Source organism: Oncorhynchus keta, chromosome 14 (genome assembly GCF_023373465.1).
Source record: "Oncorhynchus keta strain PuntledgeMale-10-30-2019 chromosome 14, Oket_V2, whole genome shotgun sequence".
Lineage (NCBI taxonomy): Eukaryota > Metazoa > Chordata > Actinopteri > Salmoniformes > Salmonidae > Oncorhynchus > Oncorhynchus keta.
The window spans coordinates 6,642,412-6,666,508 of record NC_068434.1 but is presented as its reverse complement, the minus strand read 5'-3'; the positions used below and the strand labels follow the sequence as shown (position 1 = coordinate 6,666,508).

The 24,097-nt window shown below is 47.4% G+C and overlaps 1 long non-coding RNA gene across 1 annotated transcript; it reads left to right on the top strand.

The window, feature by feature from the left end:
* The first annotated feature begins 10,001 nt into the window (after positions 1-10,001).
* On the top strand, positions 10,002-11,072 carry LOC127907401 (uncharacterized). The gene is made up of 4 exons (XR_008064349.1): positions 10,002-10,081; positions 10,322-10,483; positions 10,727-10,807; positions 10,970-11,072. It is a non-coding gene; the product is annotated as an uncharacterized LOC127907401 (long non-coding RNA).
* The last annotated feature ends 13,025 nt before the right edge of the window (positions 11,073-24,097 follow it).

Sequence of the window (24,097 nt, the reverse complement as noted above, 5' to 3'; positions counted from 1 at the left end):
ACAATGCACATTAACAGCAAAAATATAATTCGTTTTCTGACAGACCGTGTTTTTTGTGGATGATGGGTGAATTTAGCATTTGTAAAATGGACCTCCAGGGCCTATCCTCTATTTCTTAACAGACTGTCTGATAGAGAGCTGCTGGAATGGAACGCAATACGATCAGAGAGGAGAGGAGAGCGTTTCAAGGGTGTGTTTAGAAGGAATTGCTGCGATCTGATGCCTGACTATTCTTCATACCCACATGTATACAACAACAGCATTTAGACCTAGTTTAATGTCATACAATTACAACCAGATAGTAACACTGTAAAGAAAGTGATCAACCATAGAGATTTAACTGCAATTGGAATTGAATCCTCACGACTTCATTTATAAGTTTGTATCACGGATGTTTATTCTCCAAGCGGCAAATTCATTAGTCCTCTTCTACCCGGGTGGGACAGGAGGCCGCAACAATCGTCTGCCACTGGAGTCCGTCTTCAGTTAGATAAAGTCATGAACATTAATTGATAAAGGGGAGTCTGTCTTCAGTTAGATAAAGTAATGAACATGAATTGATAAAGGGGAGTCTGTCTTCAGTTAGATAAAGTAATGAACATGAATTGATAAAGGGGAGTCTGTCTTCAGTTAGATAAAGTAATGAACATGAATTGATAAAGGGGAGTCTGTCTTCAGTTAGATAAAGTAATGAACACGAATTGATAAAGGGGAGTCTGTCTTCAGTTAGATAAAGTAATGAACACGAATTGATAAAGGGGAGTCTGTCTTCAGTTAGATAAAGTAATGAACATTAATTGATAAAGGGAGTCTGTCTTCAGTTAGATAAAGTAATGAACATTAATTGATAAAGGGGAGTCTGTCTTCAGTTAGATAAAGTAATGAACATTAATTGATAAAGGGGAGTCTGTCTTCAGTTAGATAAAGTAATGAACATTAATTGATAAAGGAGAGTCTGTCTTCAGTTAGATAAAGTAATGAACATTAATTGATAAAGGGGAGTCCGTCTTCAGTTAGATAAAGTAATGAACATTAATTGATAAAGGGAGTCCGTCTTCAGTTAGATAAAGTAATGAACATGAATTGATAAAGGGGAGTCTGTCTTCAGTTAGATAAAGTAATGAACATGAATTGATAAAGGGGAGTCTGTCTTCAGTTAGATAAAGTCATGAACATTAATTGATAAAGGGAGTCTGTCTTCAGTTAGATAAAGTAATGAACATTAATTGATAAAGGGGAGTCTGTCTTCAGTTAGATAAAGTAATGAACATGAATTGATAAAGGGGAGTCTGTCTTCAGTTAGATAAAGTAATGAACATTAATTGATAAAGGGAGTCTGTCTTCAGTTAGATAAAGTAATGAACATTAATTGATAAAGGGGAGTCTGTCTTCAGTTAGATAAAGTAATGAACATGAATTGATAAAGGGGAGTCCGTCTTCAGTTAGATAAAGTAATGAACATTAATTGATAAAGGGGAGTCTGTCTTCAGTTAGATAAAGTAATGAACATGAATTGATAAAGGGAGTCTGTCTTCAGTTAGATAAAGTAATGAACATGAATTGATAAAGGGGAGTCCGTCTTCAGTTAGATAAAGTAATGAACATTAATTGATAAAGGGGAGTCTGTCTTCAGTTAGATAAAGTAATGAACATGAATTGATAAAGGGGAGTCCGTCTTCAGTTAGATAAAGTAATGAACATTAATTGGTAAAGGGAGTCTGTCTTCAGTTAGATAAAGTAATGAACATGAATTGATAAAGGGGAGTCTGTCTTCAGTTAGATAAAGTCATGAACATTAATTGATAAAGGGGAGTCTGTCTTCAGTTAGATAAAGTAATGAACATGAATTGATAAAGGGGAGTCTGTCTTCAGTTAGATAAAGTAATGAACATGAATTGATAAAGGGGAGTCTGTCTTCAGTTAGATAAAGTAATGAACATTAATTGATAAAGGGGAGTCTGTCTTCAGTTAGATAAAGTAATGAACACAAATTGATAAAGGGGAGTCTGTCTTCAGTTAGATAAAGTAATGAACATGAATTGATAAAGGGGAGTCTGTCTTCAGTTAGATAAAGTAATGAACATGAATTGATAAAGGGGAGTCTGTCTTCAGTTAGATAAAGTAATGAACATGAATTGATAAAGGGGAGTCTGTCTTCAGTTAGATAAAGTAATGAACATGAATTGATAAAGGGGAGTCTGTCTTCAGTTAGATAAAGTAATGAACATGAATTGATAAAGGGGAGTCCGTCTTCAGTTAGATAAAGTAATGAACATTAATTGGTAAAGGGGAGTCTGTCTTCAGTTAGATAAAGTAATGAACATTAATTGGTAAAGGGTAGTCTGTCTTCAGTTAGATAAAGTAATGAACATTAATTGATAAAGGGGAGTCTGTCTTCAGTTAGATAAAGTAATGAACATGAATTGATAAAGGGGAGTCTGTCTTCAGTTAGATAAAGTAATGAACATGAATTGATAAAGGGGAGTCTGTCTTCAGTTAGATAAAGTAATGAACATGAATTGATAAAGGGGAGTCTGTCTTCAGTTAGATAAAGTAATGAACACAAATTGATAAAGGGGAGTCTGTCTTCAGTTAGATAAAGTAATGAACACGAATTGATAAAGGGGAGTCTGTCTTCAGTTAGATAAAGTCATGAACATGAATTGATCCAGGAACAGGGTTGGAGTTAAAACCTATATCATGGTATCTCTCCAGGAACAGGGTTGGAGTTATATTATATAGTTATATATTATATATATAGTACGCGCGCACGCACGCACGCACGCACACACACACACACACACACACACACACACACACACACACACACACACACACACACACACACACACACACACACACACACACACACACACACACACACACACACACACACACACACACACACACACAGAGATTAATAAGGGGAAAATGTATGTTAACATTAACAATAAAATGGAATTAAACTATTAGTTTTCCCACCCGATTAAACTATGTTGGAATACACATTTTTTAAATGACATAAGTGTTCCTTTTAGAATAGAGCTTTTTCCTCACAAATATCACTAAACAACACGTGGAAAAAAGCCTGCTTAAATAAGCTTACTCGGGAGAAGAGGAATGTCTATATCACTTTTCAGGTAAGACCCAAGTGCAGACTGTGTCGAAGTAACAATGTTTATTACAACAAGAGGGACAGGCAAAGGACAGGTCAAGGAAGGCACGGGGTCGGTAATCCAGAGTAGGGGGGAGGCAAAGGCACCGGACGGCAGGCAGGCTCAGGGTCAGGACAGGCAATTAGAGTCAGGACAGGCAATTAGAGTCAGGACAGGCAATTGGAGTCAGGACAGACAATTAGAGTCAGGACAGGCAATTGGAGTCAGGACAGGCAATTGGAGTCAGGACAGGCAACTAGAGTCAGGACAGGCAACTAGAGTCAGGACAGGCAATTGGAGTCAGGACAGGCAATTCGAGTCAGGACAGGCAATTAGAGTCAGGACAGGCAATTAGAGTCAGGGCAGGCAATTAGAATCATGACAGGCAATTGTCAAAATCAGGAGAGCGAGAAAAGAGAGACTAGGGAAAAGCAACAAGCAAACAAGATGAACTAGCAACAGACAAACAGAGAACACCGGTATAAGTACCCAGGGGATAATGGGGAAGATGGGCGACACCTGGAGGGGTGTGGAGACAAGCACAAGGACAGGTGAAACAGATCAGGGCGTGAAAGAATGTCTATCACTTGTAATTGTGACTAGACTGATAAGAGGGGCCTGGTGCTGACTGCTAATGAACACAGGGACACAGAGAAACGCCCGCAATAAACAAGGAGGAAAGGTACAAGGAGGAAAGGTACAAGGATAAAAGGTACAAGGAGGAAAGGTACAAGGAGAAAAGGTTCAAGGAGGAAAGGTTCAAGGAGGAAAGGTTCAAGGAGGAAAGGTTCAAGGAGAAAAGGTACAAGGAGGAAAGGTACAAGGAGGAAAGGTACAAGGAGGAAAGGTACAAGGAGGAAAGGTACAAGGAGGAAAGGTACAAGGAGGAAAGGTTCAAGGAGGAAAGGTACAAGGAGGAAAGGTTCAAGGAGAAAAGGTACAAGGAGGAAAGGTTCAAGGAGGAAAGGTACAAGGAGGAAAGGTTCAAGGAGGAAAGGTACAAGGAGGAAAGGTTCAAGGAGGAAAGGTACAAGGAGGAAAGGTTCAAGGAGGAAAGGTACAAGGAGGAAAGGTACAAGGAAGAAAGGTACAAGGAGGAAAGGTACAAGGAGGAAAGGTACAAGGAGGAAAGGTACAAGGAGGAAAGGTACAAGGAGGAAAGGTACAAGGAGGAAAGGTTCAAGGAGGAAAGGTACAAGGAGAAAAGGTACAAGGAGGAAAGGTACAAGGAGGAAAGGTACAAGGAGGAAAGGTACAAGGAGGAAAGGTACAAGGAGGAAAGGTACAAGGAGGAAAGGTACAAGGAGGAAAGGTTCAAGGAGGAAATGTACAAGGAGGAAAGGTACAAGGAGGAAAGGCACAAGGAGGAAAGGTACAAGGAGGAAAGGTTCAAGGAGGAAAGGTACAAGGAGGAAAGGTACAAGGAGGAAAGGCACAAGGAGGAAAGGTACAAGGAGGAAAGGTTCAAGGAGGAAAGGTACAAGGAGGAAAGGTACAAGGAGGAAAGGTACAAGGAGGAAAGGTACAAGGAGGAAAGGTACAAGGAGGAAAGGTACAAGGAGGAAAGGTTCAAGGAGGAAATGTACAAGGAGGAAAGGTACAAGGAGGAAAGGCACAAGGAGGAAAGGTACAAGGAGGAAAGGTTCAAGGAGGAAAGGTACAAGGAGGAAAGGTACAAGGAGGAAAGGTACAAGGAGGAAAGGTACAAGGAGGAAAGGTACAAGGAGGAAAGGTTCAAGGAGGAAAGGTTCAAGGAGGAAAGAAGAGAAGGTGAAAATTAAGAAAAGAGAATGGGTTAGTGTTAGAAAAATATATAATCAAGAGAAGAAGAAAATGTAAAGGAATTGAGAAATACAGAAGAAGACAGAAAGAGATGATTAAGAGAGGAGGAGAGTGAAACACAAAGAGGCACTGTCGTAGTATTGGGGACACTGTGTAGTCACTGTCGTAGTATTGGGGACACTGTGTAGTCACCATCGTAGTGTTGGGGACACTGTGTAGTCACCATCGTAGTGTTGGGGACACTGTGTAGTGACCATCGTAGTGTTGGGGACACTGTGTAGTCACCATCGTAGTGTTGGGGACACTGTGTAGTGACCATCGTAGTGTTGGGGACACTGTGTAGTGACCATCGTAGTGTTGGGGACACTGTGTAGTCACCGTCGTAGTATTGGGGACACTGTGTAGTCACCATCGTAGTATTGGGGACACTGTGTAGTGACCATCGTAGTGTTGGGGACACTGTGTAGTCACCATCGTAGTGTTGGGGACACTGTGTAGTGACCATCGTAGTGTTGGGGACACTGTGTAGTGACCATCGTAGTGTTGGGGACACTGTGTAGTGACCATCGTAGTGTTGGGGACACTGTGTAGTCACCATCGTAGTGTTGGGGACACTGTGTAGTCACCATCGTAGTATTGGGGACACTGTGTAGTCACCATCGTAGTATTGGGGACACTGTGTAGTGACCATCGTAGTATTGGGGACACTGTGTAGTCACCATCGTAGTGTTGGGGACACTGTGTAGTGACCATCGTAGTATTGGGGACACTGTGTAGTGACCATCGTAGTGTTGGGGACACTGTGTAGTGACCATCGTAGTGTTGGGGACACTGTGTAGTGACCATCGTAGTGTTGGGGACACTGTGTAGTCACTGTCGTAGTATTGGGGACACTGTGTAGTCACCATCGTAGTATTGGGGACACTGTGTAGTGACCATCGTAGTGCTGGGGACACTGTGTAGTCACTCTCTCCCTCTCTCTCCCCTCCTTTCTCCCCCTCTCCTCTCCCTCTCTCTCCCCTCCTTCTCCCCCTCTCCCCTCCTTCTCCCCCTCTCCTCTCCCTCTACCTCTCTCCCCTCCCTCTCCCCCCTCTACCTCTCCTGCCTGTCTCCATTTCTCTCTTCCCCCCCCCTCTCCCTCTCTCTCCCCTCCTTCTCCCTCTTTCCCCTCCTTCTCCCCCTCTCCCTCCTTCTCCCCTCTCCTCTCCCTCTCTCTCCCCTCCTTCTACCCCTCTCCCCTCCTTCTCCCCCTCTCCTCTCCCTCTACCTCTCTCCCCTCCCTCTCCCCCTCTACCTCTCCTGCCTGTCTCCATTTCTCTCTTTCCCCTCTCTCTCCCTCTCTCCCCTCCTTCTCTCTCTCTCCCCTCCCTCTCCCTCTCCCTCCATCTACCTCTCTCCCCTCCCTCTACCTCTCTCTCCCCTCCATCTACCTCTCTCCTCTGTCTCCATGTCTCTCTTTCCCCTCCTTCTTCCCCTCTCCCACTCTCTCCCCTCCTTCTCCCCCTCTCCCCTCCCCCTCTCTCCCCTCCTTCTTCCCCTCTCCCCTCCCTCTCTCCCCTCCCTCTTCCCCTCTCCCCTCCCTCTTCCTCTCTCCCCTGTCTCCATTTCTCTCTCTCCCCTCCATCTACCTCTCTCCCCTGTCTCCATTTCTCTCTCCCCTCCTTCTTCCCCTCTCCCCTCCCTCTACCTCTCTCCCCTCCTTCTTCCAGCAGAAGAGAGGAGAGATGCAGTGTGTGGTATTGTAACAGCTGGACATCTCTTTTCTTGTGAGGATCTGGAAGAGACACGATGCGACAGACAGAGAGAAAGAGACAGACCGACAGACCGAAGACTCACACACACAGACAGACACAGACAGACCGACAGACCGAAGACTCACACACACAGACAGACACAGACAGACCGACAGGCCGAAGACTCACACACACAGACAGACACAGACAGACACAGACAGACCGAAGACTCACACATACAGACAGACACAGACAGACAGATAGACAGAGAAAGAGACAGACAGACAGACAGACAGACAGACAGACAGACAGACAGACAGACAGACAGACAGACAGACAGACAGACACACACACACACACACACACACAGACAGATGGGGCGGCAGGGTAGCCTAGTGGTTAGAGCGTTGGACTAGTAACCAGAAGGTTGCAAGTTCAAACCCCCGAGCTGACAAGGTACAAATCTGTCGTTCTGCCCCTGAACAGGCAGTTAACCCACTGTTCCGAGGCCGTCATTGAAAATAAGAATGTGTTCTTAACGGACTTGCCTAAATAAATAAAAACAGATAGACATGCAAACAGACAGACTGAAAACAGACAGACAGAGTGATGCACTGAGCCTGTCCAGGCTAACGACTGCTCCATTCACAGTCATTATCCCCATCATTAGGAAATTACGGGCACAGAAGGTATTTACTGTAAACCTGCCACCTCCCAAGGAGAGATAAATAGAAACTGATAAATGAGAAACACAGCAGGACAGATAAATGAAGAACCCCAAGCCCAGGGGATCCCACCCCCCTGTCAGCCTCCCCGCTACACCCACTGAGCACCACCCCTGTCAGCCACCCTGATAGCCCTCCTGACAACCCCCCACACCCACTGAGGCCAAACACAAGACACAGATTGTTCTCCTCAAGACCCAGCGCACCCTAGACCTTCTGTCTGAGGACCAACTAGGTTCACCCAGCGCACCCTAGACCTTCTGTCTGAGGACCAACTAGGTTCACCCAGCGCACCCTAGACCTTCTGTCTGAGGACCAACTAGGTTCACCCAGCGCACCCTAGACCTTCTGTCTGAGGACCAACTAGGTTCACCCAGCGCACCCTAGACCTTCTGTCTGAGGACCAACTAGGTTCACCCAGCGCACCCTAGACCTTCTGTCTGAGGACCAACTAGGTTCACCCAGCGCACCCTAGACCTTCTGTCTGAGGACCAACTAGGTTCACCCAGCGCACCCTAGACCTTCTGTCTGAGGACCAACTAGGTTCACCCAGCGCACCCTAGACCTTCTGTCTGAGGACCAACTAGGTTCACCCAGCGCACCCTAGACCTTCTGTCTGAGGACCAACTAGGTTCACCCAGCGCACCCTAGACCTTCTGTCTGAGGACCAACTCGGTTCACCCAGCGCACCCTAGACCTTCTGTCTGAGGACCAACTCGGTTCACCCAGCGCACCCTAGACCTTCTGTCTGAGGACCAACTAGGTTCACCCAGCCACATAATAATTACACACAGGCACAAATTACCTGAGAGCACAGCAGGAAAGGGTGGTCACAGCACTGAAGGGAGTGATTGAAAAAGCTTCTTCTACTTTCCCCAACGCTCATGTAGTTATATCCACCCTGCTACCATGAAAAGACTTCCACCCTGCTACCATACAGCGGGTCAAATGCAAGTATTTCCCGTGACTGTGTCCCTCAAAACCAAATGTTTTCCTGGCCCACCACTCCACCCAAAACTTGAACAGCCTTTGAGACCAGGTCCACCTCTACAAGGCAGCAGTGCCCACCTTTGCCCGGACTCTAAAGGACATCGCTCTCAACCGCAGCCCCAACAGCTCACACAGGAGCAACAGGTCAACAGACACCCCACCCAGACCAGTGAGACACTCTCCCAGACCAGTGAGACACCCTGCCCAGACCAGTGAGACACTCTCCCAGACCAGTGAGACACTCTCCCAGACCAGTGAGACACTCTCCCAGACCAGTGAGACACTCTCCCAGACCAGTGAGACACCCTGCCCAGACCAGTGAGACACTCTGCCCAGACCAGAGAGACACTCTCCCAGACCAGTGAGACACTCTCCCAGACCAGTGAGACACTCTCCCAGACATTTACATTTACATTTAAGTCATTTAGCAGACGCTCACTTACGACCAGTGAGACACTCACCCAGACCAGTGAGACACCCTGCCCAGACCAGTGAGACACCCTGCCCAGACCAGTGAGACACTCTCCCAGACCAGTGAGACACTCTGCCCAGACCAGTGAGACACTCTCCCAGACCAGTGAGACACTCTCCCAGACCAGTGAGACACTCACCCAGACCAGTGAGACACTCCCAGACCAGTGAGACACCCTGCCCAGACCAGTGAGACACTCACCCAGACCAGTGAGACACCCTGCCCAGACCAGTGAGACACCCTGCCCAGACCAGTGAGACACTCTCCCAGACTTACGAGAACCCACCCACCGGACCGACACCTAGAGGACCCATACCATGACAATCTGCATGCAGACCACAACACCAGCCCAACCAATCAACACCCCTCCCAGTCAAACACACCCACACCTCATTTAGGCCCCCTGAGATCAGACACATGCCACCCCATGCACCCCACCCCCGCAAAGAGGGCCTCAAAATGAAAGTCATACATACGCTCAGGTCGTGAGCGGGCAAACAGGCCCAACCCCCACTCTTACACTAGCCCAAGCCAATGGCATGTACCAGATGCTCAGCAGGCTCTGCTGACACTTATTGGTCTGAGGCCAAACCACACGACCAACAACATTGGACACTTTATGGAAAACAAAGCCTTCGCTATATCATCCTGGAATATCCAAGGCCTGAGGTCATCTGCCTTTGGCCCACAGAGCAGGAACCTGGACTTCACCAAAGAAATCAGAAATACAGACATTATCATCCTACAAGAAACATGGTATAGAGGAGACAGACCCATTGGTTGCTAGAGAGCTGGTAGTCCCATCCACCAAACTACCAGGTGGGTGGTATAGAGGAGACGGACCCACTGGTTGCCCTCTAGGTTACAGAGAGCTGGTAGTCCCATCCACCAAACTACCAGGTGGGTGGTATAGAGGAGATGGACCCACTGGTTGCCCTCTAGGTTACAGAGAGCTGGTAGTCCCATCCACCAAACTACCAGGTGGGTGGTATAGAGGAGATGGACCCACTGGTTGTCCTCTAGGTTACAGAGAGCTGGTAGTCCCATCCACCACACTACCAGGTGGGTGGTATAGAGGAGACAGACCCACTGGTTGACCTCTAGGTTACAGAGAGCTGGTAGTCCCATCCACCAAACTACCAGGTGGGTGGTATAGAGGAGATGGACCCACTGGTTGCCCTCTAGGTTACAGAGAGCTGGTAGTCCCATCCACCACACTACCAGGTGGGGGGTATAGAGGAGAGGGACCCACTGGTTGTCCTCTAGGTTACAGAGAGCTGGTAGTCCCATCCACCAAACTACCAGGTGGGTGGTATAGAGAGATGGACCCACTGGTTGCCCTCTAGGTTACAGAGAGCTGGTAGTCCCATCCACCACACTACCAGGTGGGTGGTATAGAGGAGACGGACCCACTGGTTGTCCTCTAAGTTACAGAGAGCTGGTAGTCCCATCCACCACTACCAGGTGGGTGGTATAGAGGAGACGGACCCACTGGTTGTCCTCTAGGTTACAGAGAGCTGGTAGTCCCATCCACCACACTACCAGGTGGGTGGTATAGAGGAGACGGACCCACTGGTTGTCCTCTAGGTTACAGAGAGCTGGTAGTCCCATCCACCACACTACCAGGTGGGTGGTATAGAGGAGACGGACCCACTGGTTGTCCTCTAGGTTACAGAGAGCTGGTAGTCCCATCCACCAAACTACCAGGTGGGTGGTATAGAGGAGACAGACCCACTGGTTGTCCTCTAGGTTACAGAGAGCTGGTAGTCCCATCCACCACACTACCAGGTGGGTGGTATAGAGGAGATGGACCCACTGGTTGCCCTCTAGGTTACAGAGAGCTGGTAGTCCCATCCACCAAACTACCAGGTGGGTGGTATAGAGGAGATGGACCCACTGGTTGCCCTCTAGGTTACAGAGAGCTGGTAGTCCCATCCACCACACTACCAGGTGGGTGATATAGAGGAGACGGACCCACTGGTTGTCCTCTAAGTTACAGAGAGCTGGTAGTCCCATCCACCACACTACCAGGTGGGTGGTATAGAGGAGACGGACCCACTGGTTGTCCTCTAGGTTACAGAGAGCTGGTAGTCCCATCCACCAAACTACCAGGTGGGTGGTATAGAGGAGACGGACCCACTGGTTGTCCTCTAGGTTACAGAGAGCTGGTAGTCCCATCCACCACACTACCAGGTGGGTGGTATAGAGGAGACGGACCCACTGGTTGTCCTCTACCAGTTACAGAGAGCTGGTAGTCCCATCCACCAAACTACCAGGTGGGTGGTATAGAGGAGACAGACCCACTGGTTGTCCTCTAGGTTACAGAGAGCTGGTAGTCCCATTCACCACACTACCAGGTGGGTGGTATAGAGGAGATGGACCCACTGGTTGTCCTCTAGGTTACAGAGAGCTGGTAGTCCCATCCACCACACTACCAGGTGGGTGGTATAGAGGAGACGGATCCACTGGTTGCCCTCTAGGTTACAGAGAGCTGGTAGTCCCATCCACCACACTACCAGGTGGATGGTATAGAGGAGACGGATCCACTGGTTGCCCTCTAGGTTACAGAGAGCTGGTAGTCCCATCCACCAAACTACCAGGTGGGTGGTATAGAGGAGACGGACCCACTGGTTGTCCTCTAAGTTACAGAGAGCTGGTAGTCCCATCCACCACACTACCAGGTGGGTGGTATAGAGGAGACAGACCCACTGGTTGTCCTCTAGGTTACAGAGAGCTGGTAGTCCCATTCACCACACTACCAGGTGGGTGGTATAGAGGAGATGGACCCACTGGTTGTCCTCTAGGTTACAGAGAGCTGGTAGTCCCATCCACCACACTACCAGGTGGGTGGTATAGAGGAGACGGATCCACTGGTTGCCCTCTAGGTTACAGAGAGCTGGTAGTCCCATCCACCACACTACCAGGTGGGTGGTATAGAGGAGACAGACCCACTGGTTGTCCTCTAGGTTACAGAGAGCTGGTAGTCCCATTCACCACACTACCAGGTGGGTGGTATAGAGGAGATGGACCCACTGGTTGTCCTCTAGGTTACAGAGAGCTGGTAGTCCCATCCACCACACTACCAGGTGGGTGGTATAGAGGAGACGGATCCACTGGTTGCCCTCTAGGTTACAGAGAGCTGGTAGTCCCATCCACCACACTACCAGGTGGATGGTATAGAGGAGACGGATCCACTGGTTGCCCTCTAGGTTACAGAGAGCTGGTAGTCCCATCCACCAAACTACCAGGTGGGTGGTATAGAGGAGACGGACCCACTGGTTGTCCTCTAAGTTACAGAGAGCTGGTAGTCCCATCCACCACACTACCAGGTGGGTGGTATAGAGGAGACGGACCCACTGGTTGTCCTCTAAGTTACAGAGAGCTGGTAGTCCCATCCACCAAACTACCAGGTGGGTGGTATAGAGGAGACAGACCCACTGGTTGTCCTCTAGGTTACAGAGAGCTGGTAGTCCCATTCACCACACTACCAGGTGGGTGGTATAGAGGAGATGGACCCACTGGTTGTCCTCTAGGTTACAGAGAGCTGGTAGTCCCATCCACCACACTACCAGGTGGGTGGTATAGAGGAGACGGATCCACTGGTTGCCCTCTAGGTTACAGAGAGCTGGTAGTCCCATCCACCACACTACCAGGTGGATGGTATAGAGGAGACGGATCCACTGGTTGCCCTCTAGGTTACAGAGAGCTGGTAGTCCCATCCACCAAACGGACCAGGTCCTCTAAGGGTGGTATCCCATCCACCAAACTACCAGGTGGGTGGTATAGGACCCCACTGGTTGTCCTCTAAGTTACAGAGAGCTGGTAGTCCCATCCACCACACTACCAGGTGGGTGGTATAGAGGAGACGGACCCACTGGTTGTCCTCTAAGTTACAGAGAGCTGGTAGTCCCATCCACCAAACTACCAGGTGGGTGGTATAGAGGAGACGGACCCACTGGTTGTCCTCTAAGTTACAGAGAGCTGGTAGTCCCATCCACCACACTACCAGGTGGGTGGTATAGAGGAGACCAGGTGGGTGGTATCCCAGGGTGGTATGGACCCACTGGTTGCCCTCTAGGTTACAGAGAGCTGGTAGTCCCATCCACCACACTACCAGGTGGGTGATATAGAGGAGACGGACCCACTGGTTGTCCTCTAAGTTACAGAGAGCTGGTAGTCCCATCCACCACACTACCAGGTGGGTGGTATAGAGGAGACGGACCCACTGGTTGTCCTCTAGGTTACAGAGAGCTGGTAGTCCCATCCACCAAACTACCAGGTGTAAAACAAGGAAGGGACTCAGGGGGTATGATAATTTGGTATAGCGTTTTCCTTGATGGCCAAAAATCTAAATTTTAGTCTCATCTAACCAGAGAACCTTCTTCTATATGTTTGGGGAGTCTCCCACATGCCTTTTGGCGAAACACTAAACTTGTTTGCTTATTTTTTGGCTTTTTTTCTGGCCACTCTTCCGTAAAGCTGAGCTCTGTGGACTGTATGGCTTAAAGTGGTCCAAAGGACAGATACTCCAATCTCCTCTGTGGAGCTTTGCAGCTCCTTCAGGGTTATATTTGGTCTCTTAGTTGCCTCTGATTAATGCTCTCCTTGTCTGGTCTGTGAGTTTTGGTGGGTGGTTCTCTCTTGGCAGGTTTGTTGTGGTGCCATATTCTTTCCATTTTTTTTTATAATGGATTTAATGGGGCTCCGTGGGATGTTCAAAGTTTCTGATATTTTTTTATCACCCAACCCTGATCTGTACTTCTCCACTACTTTGTCCCTGACCTGTTTGGCGAGCTCATTGGTCTTCATAGTGTCACTTGCTTAGTGGTGTTGCAGACTCTGGGGCCTTTCAGAACAGGTGTATATATACTGAGATCACGTGACAGATCATGTGACACTGAGATTGCACACAGGTGGACTTTATTTAAATGAATTAGTTGACTTCTGCAGGTAATTGGTTGCACCAGATCTTATTTAGGGGCTTCATATGCAATGCACCATTTGTTTTTAAACAACACCTTCTTTTCATTTCACTTCACCAATTTGGACCATTTTGTGTCTGTATATATGTATGTACAACAAAATAGGAAAAATGCCAAGGGGGTGAATACTTTTGCAAGGTATCTCGTCGAATTGGCGAGTCTGTAGCACCCAGCCTCAACCCTACTAGACTTGGGCCCTGACCGTAAATCTATCTAAGACAAAAAATAATGGTGTTCCAAAAAAGGCCCAGTCACCAGGACCACATATACAAATTCCATCTGGACACCGTTGCTCTAGAGCACACAAAAAAAATATACATAGCTTGGCCTAAACATCAGCGCCACAGGTAACTTCCACAAAGCTGTGAACGATCTGAGAGACAAGGCAAGAAGGGTCTTCTATGCCATCAAAAATAACATACAATTTGACATACCAATAAGGATCTGGCTAAAAATACTTGAATCAGTTATAAGGCCCATTGTCCTTCATGGTTGTGCGGTCCGGGGTCCCGTTCACAAACCAAGAATTAACTAAATGGAACAAACACCAAATTGAGACAAAAATATCTGCAAAAATATCCTCAGTGTACAGTGTAAAAAAACACCAAATAATGCATACAGAGTGGAATTTGGCCGATTCCCACTAATTATCAACCACCTGTAGTGGGTTAAGGAGGACACCAAGGTGCAGTGTGGTGGACGTTCATGATTTTTAATAAACCGCAGAAAAAGAAAACAAAAGCGCACAGTTCTAACCAGAACATAACTCCCCACAAAACCCAAACGGAATATCACTATTTATATATGATCCCCAATCAGAGACAACGATAGACAGCTAGCTACCTCTGATTGGGAACCACGCTAGGCAAAAACAACAGAGAAATAGAAAACATAGATTCTCCCACCCGCATCACACCCTGACCTAACCAAACATAGAGAATAAATAAGGACCTCTAAGGTCGTGACACCACCTAAAAGGAAGTGATTCCCAAACCTTCCATAACAAAGCCATCATCTACACAGAGATGAACTTGGAGAAGAGTCCCCTAAGCAAGCTGGTCCTGGGGCTCTGTTCACAAACACACCCTACACAGAGATGAACCTGGAGAAGAGTCCCCTAAGCAAGCTGGTCCTGGGGCTCTGTTCACAAACACACCCTACACAGAGATGAACCTGGAGAAGAGTCCCTAAGCAAGCTGGTCCTGGGGCTCTGTTCAGAAACACAAACACACCCTACACAGAGATGAACCTGGAGAAGAGTCCCCTAAGCAAGCTGGTCCTGGGGCTCTGTTCAGAAACACAAACAGACCCCACAGAGAGATGAACCTGGAGAAGAGTCCCCTAAGCAAGCTGGTCCTGGGGCTCTGTTCACAAACACAAACAGACCCCACAGAGAGATGAACCTGGAGAAGAGTCCCCTAAGCAAGCTGGTCCTGGGGCTCTGTTCACAAACACAAACAGACCCCACACAGAGATGAACCTGGAGAAGAGTCCCCTAAGCAAGCTGGTCCTGGGGCTCTGTTCACAAACACACCCTACAGAGAGATGAACCTGGAGAAGAGTCCCTAAGCAAGCTGGTCCTGGGGCTCTGTTCACAAACACACCCTACAGAAAGATGAACCTGGAGAAGAGTCCCCTAAGCAAGCTGGTCCTGGGGCTCTGTTCACAAACACACCCTACAGAGAGATGAACCTGGAGAAGAGTCCCTAAGCAAGCTGGTCCTGGGGCTCTGTTCACAAACACAAACAGACCCCACAGAGCGATGAACCTGGAGAAGAGTCCCCTAAGCAAGCTGGTCCTGGGGCTCTGTTCACAAACACACCCTACACAGAGATGAACCTGGAGAAGAGTCCCCTAAGCAAGCTGGTCCTGGGGCTCTGTTCACAAACACACCCTACACAGAGATGAACCTGGAGAAGAGTCCCCTAAGCAAGCTGGTCCTGGGGCTCTGTTCACAAACACACCCTACACAGAGATGAACCTGGAGAAGAGTCCCCTAAGCAAGCTGGTCCTGGGGCTCTGTTCACAAACACACCCTACACAGAGATGAACCTGGAGAAGAGTCCCTAAGCAAGCTGGTCCTGGGGCTCTGTTCACAAACACACCCTACACAGAGATGAACCTGGAGAAGAGTCCCTAAGCAAGCTGGTCCTGGGGCTCTGTTCACAAACACAAACACACCCTACACAGAGATGAACCTGGAGAAGAGTCCCCTACACAAGCTGGTCCTGGGGCTCTGTTCACAAACACAAACACACCCTACACAGAGATGAACCTGGAGAAGAATCCCCAAAACAAGCTGGTCCTGGGGCTCTGTTCACAAACACAAACAGACCCTACGCAGAGATGAACCTGGAGAAGAGTCCCCTACACAAGCTGGTCCTGGGGCTCTGTTCACAAACACAAACACACCCTACACAGAGATGAACCTGGAGAAGAGTCCCCAAAACAAGCTGGTCCTGGGGCTCTGTTCACAAACACAAACAGACCCTACACAGAGATGAACCTGGAGAAGAGTCCCCTAAACAAGCTGGTCCTGGGGCTCTGTTCACAAACACAAACACACCCTACACAGAGATGAACCTGGAGAAGAGTCCCTAAGCAAGCTGGTCCTGGGGCTCTGTTCACAAACACAAACAGACCCCACAGAGAGATGAACCTGGAGAAGAGTCCCCTAAGCAAGCTGGTCCTGGGGCTCTGTTCACAAACACAAACACACCCTACACAGAGATGAACCTGGAGAAGAGTCCCTAAGCAAGCTGGTCCTGGGGCTCTGTTCACAAACACAAACACACCGTACACAGAGATGAACCTGGAGAAGAGTCCCTAAGCAAGCTGGTCCTGGGGCTCTGTTCACAAACACAAACACACCCTACAGAGAGATGAACCTGGAGAAGAGTCCCTAAGCAAGCTGGTCCTGGGGCTCTGTTCACAAACACAAACAAACCCCACAGAGAGATGAACCTGGAGAAGAGTCCCTAAGCAAGCTGGTCCTGGGGCTCTGTTCACAAACACAAACAGACCCTACAGAGAGATGAACCTGGAGAAGAGTCCCTAAGCAAGCTGGTCCTGGGGCTCTGTTCACAAACACAAACACACCCTACACAGAGATGAACCTGGAGAAGAGTCCCCTAAGCAAGCTGGTCCTGGGGCTCTGTTCACAAACACACCCTACACAGAGATGAACCTTGAGAAGAGTCCCCTAAGCAAGCTGGTCCTGGGGCTCTGTTCACAAACACAAACACACCCTACACAGAGATGAACCTGGAGAAGAGTCCCTAAGCAAGCTGGTCCTGGGGCTCTGTTCACAAACACAAACACACCCTACACAGAGATGAACCTGGAGAAGAGTCCCTAAGCAAGCTGGTCCTGGGGCTCTGTTCACAAACACAAACACACCGTACACAGAGATGAACCTGGAGAAGAGTCCCTAAGCAAGCTGGTCCTGGGGCTCTGTTCACAAACACAAACACACCCTACAGAGAGATGAACCTGGAGAAGAGTCCCTAAGCAAGCTGGTCCTGGGGCTCTGTTCACAAACACAAACAGACCCTACACAGAGATGAACCTGGAGAAGAGTCCCCTAAGCAAGCTGGTCCTGGGGCTCTGTTCACAAACACAAACACACCCTACACAGAGATGAACCTGGAGAAGAGTCCCCTAAGCAAGCTGGTCCTGGGGCTCTGTTCACAAACACACCCTACACAGAGATGAACCTGGAGAAGAGTCCCCTAAGCAAGCTGGTCCTGGGGCTCTGTTCACAAACACAAACACACCCTACACAGAGATGAACCTGGAGAAGAGTCCCCTAAGCAAGCTGGTCCTGGGGCTCTGTTCACAAACACAAACACACCCTACACAGAGATGAACCTGGAGAAGAGTCCCCTAAGCAAGCTGGTCCTGGGGCTCTGTTCACAAACACAAACACACCCTACACAGAGATGAACCTAAAGAAGAGTCCCTAAGCAAGCTGGTCCTGGGGCTCTGTTCACAAACACAAACACACCCTACAGAGAGATGAACCTGGAGAAGAGTCCCCTAAGCAAGCTGGTCCTGGGGCTCTGTTCACAAACACAAACACACCCTACAGAGAGATGAACCTGGAGAAGAGTCCCCTAGGCAAGCTGGTCCTGGGGCTCTGTTCACAAACACAAACACACCCTACAGAGAGATGAACCTGGAGAAGAGTCCCCTAGGCAAGCTGGTCCTGGGGCTCTGTTCACAAACACAAACACACCCTACACAGAGATGAACCTGGAGAAGAGTCCCCTAAGCAAGCTGGTCCTGGGGCTCTGTTCACAAACACAAACACACCCTACACAGAGATGAACCTGGAGAAGAGTCCCCTAAGCAAGCTGGTCCTGGGGCTCTGTTCACAAACACAAACACACCCTACACAGAGATGAACCTGGAGAAGAGTCCCCTAAGCAAGCTGGTCCTGGGGCTCTGTTCACAAACACAAACACACCCTACACAGAGATGAACCTGGAGAAGAGTCCCCTAAGCAAGCTGGTCCTGGGGCTCTGTTCACAAACACAAACACACCCTACACAGAGATGAACCTGGAGAAGAGTCCCCTAAGCAAGCTGGTCCTGGGGCTCTGTTCACAAACACAAACAGACCCCACAGAGAGATGAACCTGGAGAAGAGTCCCCTAAGCAAGCTGGTCCTGGGGCTCTGTTCACAAACACAAACACACCCTACACAGAGATGAACCTGGAGAAGAGTCCCCTAAGCAAGCTGGTCCTGGGGCTCTGTTCACAAACACAAACAGACCCCACAGAGCCCCAGGACAGAAACACAATTAGACCCAAACACATCATGAGAAAACACAAAGATAATTACTTAACACATTGGAAAGAATTTGCATATAAACAGAGCAGACTAGAATGCTGTTTGGCCCTAAACTGAGAGTACACAACAGCAGGATACCTGACCAGTCTGACTGACCCAAAATGAAGGAAATATTTGACTATGTACAGATTCAGTGAGCATAGCCTTGCTATTGAGAAAGGCCGCCGTAGGCAGACACGGCTCTCAAGAGAAGACAGGCTATGTTCACACCACCCACAAAATGAGGTAGAAACTGAGCTGCCCTTCCTAACCGCCTGCCAAATGTATGACCATATTAGAGAGACATATTTCCCTCAGATTACACAGATCCACAATTCGAAACCAATTTTGATAAACTCCCATATCTACTGGGTGAAATAATACAGTGTGCATCACAGCAGCAAGATTTGTGACCTGTTGCCACGAGAAAAGTGAAGTGAAGAACAAACACCATTATAAATACATCCTATATTTCAGTTTATGTATTTTCCCTTTTGTAATTTAACTATTTGTACATCGTTACAACACTCTATATACTATGACATGTGAAATGTCTTTATTCTTTAGAAACTTGTTCATTTTTTATTGTTTGTTTCACTTTTGTTTATTACCTATTTCACTTGCTTTGGCAATGTTATCACATGTTTCCCGTGCCAATAAAGCCTCTTGAAATGAAATTTAATTCAGAGAGAGATAGGGGGAGTGAGATGAACAGTAAACGTCACACTCAGAAACGTTAAAGAGGAAGAGAGACATTTCAAATGTGATATATTGTATATATATATATATTTACAGTGTTATAACAATGTGCAAATACTTAAAGTACAAAAGGAAAATAAATAAACATAAATAAGCGTTGTACTCTCTCTCACTTTCTCTCCGCTCCTTCTCCCCCTCTCCCCCTCTCCCCTCCCTCTCCCCTCCTTCTCCCCCTCTCCCCTCCTTCTCCCCCTCTCCCCTCCCTCTCTCCCCTCCTTCTCCCCCTCTCCCCTCCCTCTCTCCCCTCCTTCTCCCACTCTCCCCTCCCCCTCTCCCCTCCTTCTTCCCCTCTCCCCTCCCTCTCTCCCCTCCTTCTCCCCCTCTCCCCTCCCTCTCTCCCCTCCTTCTCCCACTCTCCCCTCCCTCTCTCCCCTCCTTCTCCCCCTCCCTCTCTCCCCTCCTTCTCCCCCTCTCCCCTCCCTCTCTCCCCTCCTTCTCCCTCTCTCCCCTCCCGCTCTCCCCTCCTTCTCCCCCTCTCCCCTCCCTCTCTCCCCTCCTTCTCCCCCTCTCCCCTCCCCTCTCCCCTCCCTCTCTCTCCCCTCCTTCTCTCCCTCTCCCCTCCTTCTCCCCCTCTCCCCTACCTCTCTCCCCCTCTCCCCTCCATCTCCCCCTCTCCCCTCCCTCTCTCCCCTCCCTCTCCCTCTCTCCCCTCCTTCTCCCCCTCTCCCTCCCTCTCTCCCCTCCTTCTCCCTCTCTCCCCTCCTTCTCCCCCTCTCCCCTCCCTCTCTCCCCTCCTTCTCCCCCTCTCCCCTCCTTCTCCCCCTCTACCCTCCCTCTCTCCCCTCCTTCTCCCCCTCTCCCCTACCTCTCTCCCCTGTCTCCATTTCTCTCTCTCACTTTCTCTCTCTCTCTCAATCCAATTAAATTCAAATGGGATTTAATGAAATGGGAAACAGATGTTTACATTGCCAATGCAAATGAAGTAACCAAGAAACAAAGGTGATTATAAAAAAAATGTTAACAACATTATTTAAATAACTATTACAAATGAACAGTAAACATTGCAATCAAAAAGTTTTTAAAAAAGTAGAGATTTCAAGTGATATATTAACAGCTCAGTTATGTGTTCAAGCAATGTGCAATGTTCTCTCTCTCCCCCCTCCCTCTCCCACTCTCTCCCCTCCTTCTCCCCCTCTCCCCTCCCTCTACCTCTCTCCCCTGTCTCCATTTCTCTCTCTCCCTGTCTCTCTCTCTCTCAATTCAATTACGAGTCTGCTGTTAATGATAATGCAGAGGATTTTCCCCAAGGTTGCTGTTGACGCAGCTGTATCCCACAGTAGTTATTGGGGTCAAATTCGTCTCCACTTCTGTGGATTGGGGTGATCAGTCCTTGGTTCCAAATATTGGGGAAGATGCCAGAGGTGAGGATGATGTTAAAGAGTTTAAGTATAGAGAATTGGAATTTGTGGTCTGTATATTTTATAATTCCATTGAGGATACCATCAACACCACAGGCCTTCCTCTCTCTCACTTTCTCTCTCTCTCTGCACGCATCCCTGTCTGTCTGTTATCCTTCCCCTCCCCAGACATGTACATTTACCTTTCAATAATATTTAGAAAATTGGGGCTAAGCCTAAACAACAACAAAAAGTTTACAGAAACACCTGGCATTCATCATTCATCATAAACACCAGGCATTCATCATTCATCATAAACACCAGGCATTCATCAGAAACACCAGGCATTCATCATTCATCAGAAACACCAGGCATTCATCATTCATCAGAAACACCTGGCATTCATCATTCATCAGAAACACCAGGCATTCATCATTCATCATAAACACCAGGCATTCATCATTCATCATAAACACCAGGCATTCATCATTCATCAGAAACACCAGGCATTCATCATTCATCAGAAACACCAGGCATTCATCAGAAACACCAGGCATTCATCATTCATCAGAAACACCAGGCATTCATCATTCATCATAAACACCAGGCATTCATCAGAAACACCAGGCATTCATCATTCATCATAAACACCAGACATTCATCATTCATCATAAACACCAGGCATTCATCATAAACACCAGGCATTCATCATTCATCAGAAACACCCGGCATTCATCATTCATCAGAAACACCAGGCATTCATCATTCATCAGAAACACCAGGCATTCATCAGAAACACCAGGCATTCATCATTCATCAGAAACACCAGACATTCATCATTCATCAGAAACACCAGACATTCATCAGAAACACCAGGATTTCATCAGAAACACCAGGAATTCATCAGAAACACCAGGCATTCATCAGAAACACCAGGCATTCATCAGAAACACCAGGCATTCATCAGAAACACCAGGCATTCATCAGAAACACCAGGCATTCATCATTCATCATAAACACCAGGCATTCATCGGAAACACCAGGCATTCATCAGAAACACCAGGCATTCATCATTCATCATAAACACCAGGCATTCATCAGAAACACCAGGCATTCATCATTCATCATAAACACCAGGCATTCATCAGAAACACCAGGCATTCATCATTCATCATAAACACCAGGCATTCATCAGAAACACCAGGCATTCATCATTCATCAGAAACACCAGGCATTCATCAGAAACACCAGGCATTCATCATTCATCAGAAACACCAGGCATTCATCAGAAACACCTGGCATTCATCATTCATCAGAAACACCAGACATTCATCAGAAACACCAGGCATTCATCAGAAACACCAGGCATTCATCATTCATCAGAAACACCTGGCATTCATCATTCATCAGAAACACCAGGCATTCATCATTCATCATAAACACCAGGCATTCATCATTCATCAGAAACACCAGACATTCATCAGAAACACCAGGCATTCATCATAAACACCAGGCATTCATCATTCATAAGAAACACCAGGCATTCATCAGAAACACCAGGCATTCATCATTCATCAGAAACACCAGGAATTCATCAGAAACACCAGGCATTCATCATTCATCAGAAACACCAGGCATTCATCATAAACACCAGGCATTCATCATAAACACCAGGCATTCATCATTCATCATAAACACCAGGCATTCATCATTCATCAGAAACACCAGGCATTCATCAGAAACACCAGGCATTCATCAGAAACACCAGGCATTCATCAGAAACACCAGGCATTCATCAGAAACACCAGACATTCATCATAAACACCAGGCATTCATCATTCATAAGAAACACCAGGCATTCATCAGAAACACCAGGCATTCATCATTCATCAGAAACACCAGGCATTCATCATAAACACCAGGCATTCATCATAAACACCAGGCATTCATCATTCATCATAAACACCAGGCATTCATCATTCATCAGAAACACCAGGCATTCATCATAAACACCAGGCATTCATCAGAAACACCAGGCATTCATCAGAAACACCAGGCATTCATCAGAAACACCAGGCATTCATCAGAAACACCAGGCATTCATCAGAAACACCAGGCATTCATCATTCATCATAAACACCAGGCATTCATCATTCATCAGAAACACCAGGCATTCATCAGAAACACCAGGCATTCATCAGAAACACCAGGCATTCATCAGAAACACCAGGCATTCATCAGAAACACCAGACATTCATCATAAACACCAGGCATTCATCATTCATAAGAAACACCAGGCATTCATCAGAAACACCAGGCATTCATCATTCATCAGAAACACCAGGCATTCATCATAAACACCAGGCATTCATCATAAACACCAGGCATTCATCATAAACACCAGGCATTCATCATTCATCAGAAACACCAGGCATTCATCAGAAACACCAGGCATTCATCATAAACACCAGGCATTCATCAGAAACACCAGGCATTCATCAGAAACACCAGGCATTCATCAGAAACACCAGGCATTCATCATAAACACCAGGAATTCATCAGAAACACCAGGCATTCATCAGAAACACCAGGCATTCATCATAAACACCAGGCATTCATCATAAACACCAGGCATTCATCAGAAACACCAGGCATTCATCATAAACACCAGGAATTCATCAGAAACACCAGGCATTCATCAGAAACACCAGGCATTCATCATAAACACCAGGCATTCATCATAAACACCAGGAATTTGTCATAAACACCAGGCATTCATCATTCATCAGAAACACCAGGCATTCATCAGAATCACCAGGCATTCATCAGAAACACCAGGCTTTCATCAGAAACACCAGGCTTTAGTCATTCATCAGAAATACCAGATATTCATCAGAAACACCAGGCATTCATCATTCATCAGAAACACCAGGCATTCATCAGAAACACCAGGCATTCATCATTCATCAGAAACACCAGGCATTCATCAGAAACACCAGGCATTCATCAGAAACACCTGGCATTCATCATTCATCAGAAACACCAGGCATTAATCAGAAACACCAGGCATTCATCATTCATCAGAAACACCAGGCATTCATCAGAAACACCAGGCATTCATCAGAAACACCAGGCATTCATCATTCATCAGAAACACCAGGCATTCATCAGAAACACCAGGCATTCATCAGAAACACCAGGCATTCATCAGAAACACCAGGCTTTCATCATTCATCACAAACACCAGGCATTCGTCAGAATCACCAGGCTTTCATCATTCATCAGAAACACCAGGCTTTCATCATTCATCAGAAACACCAGGCATTCAT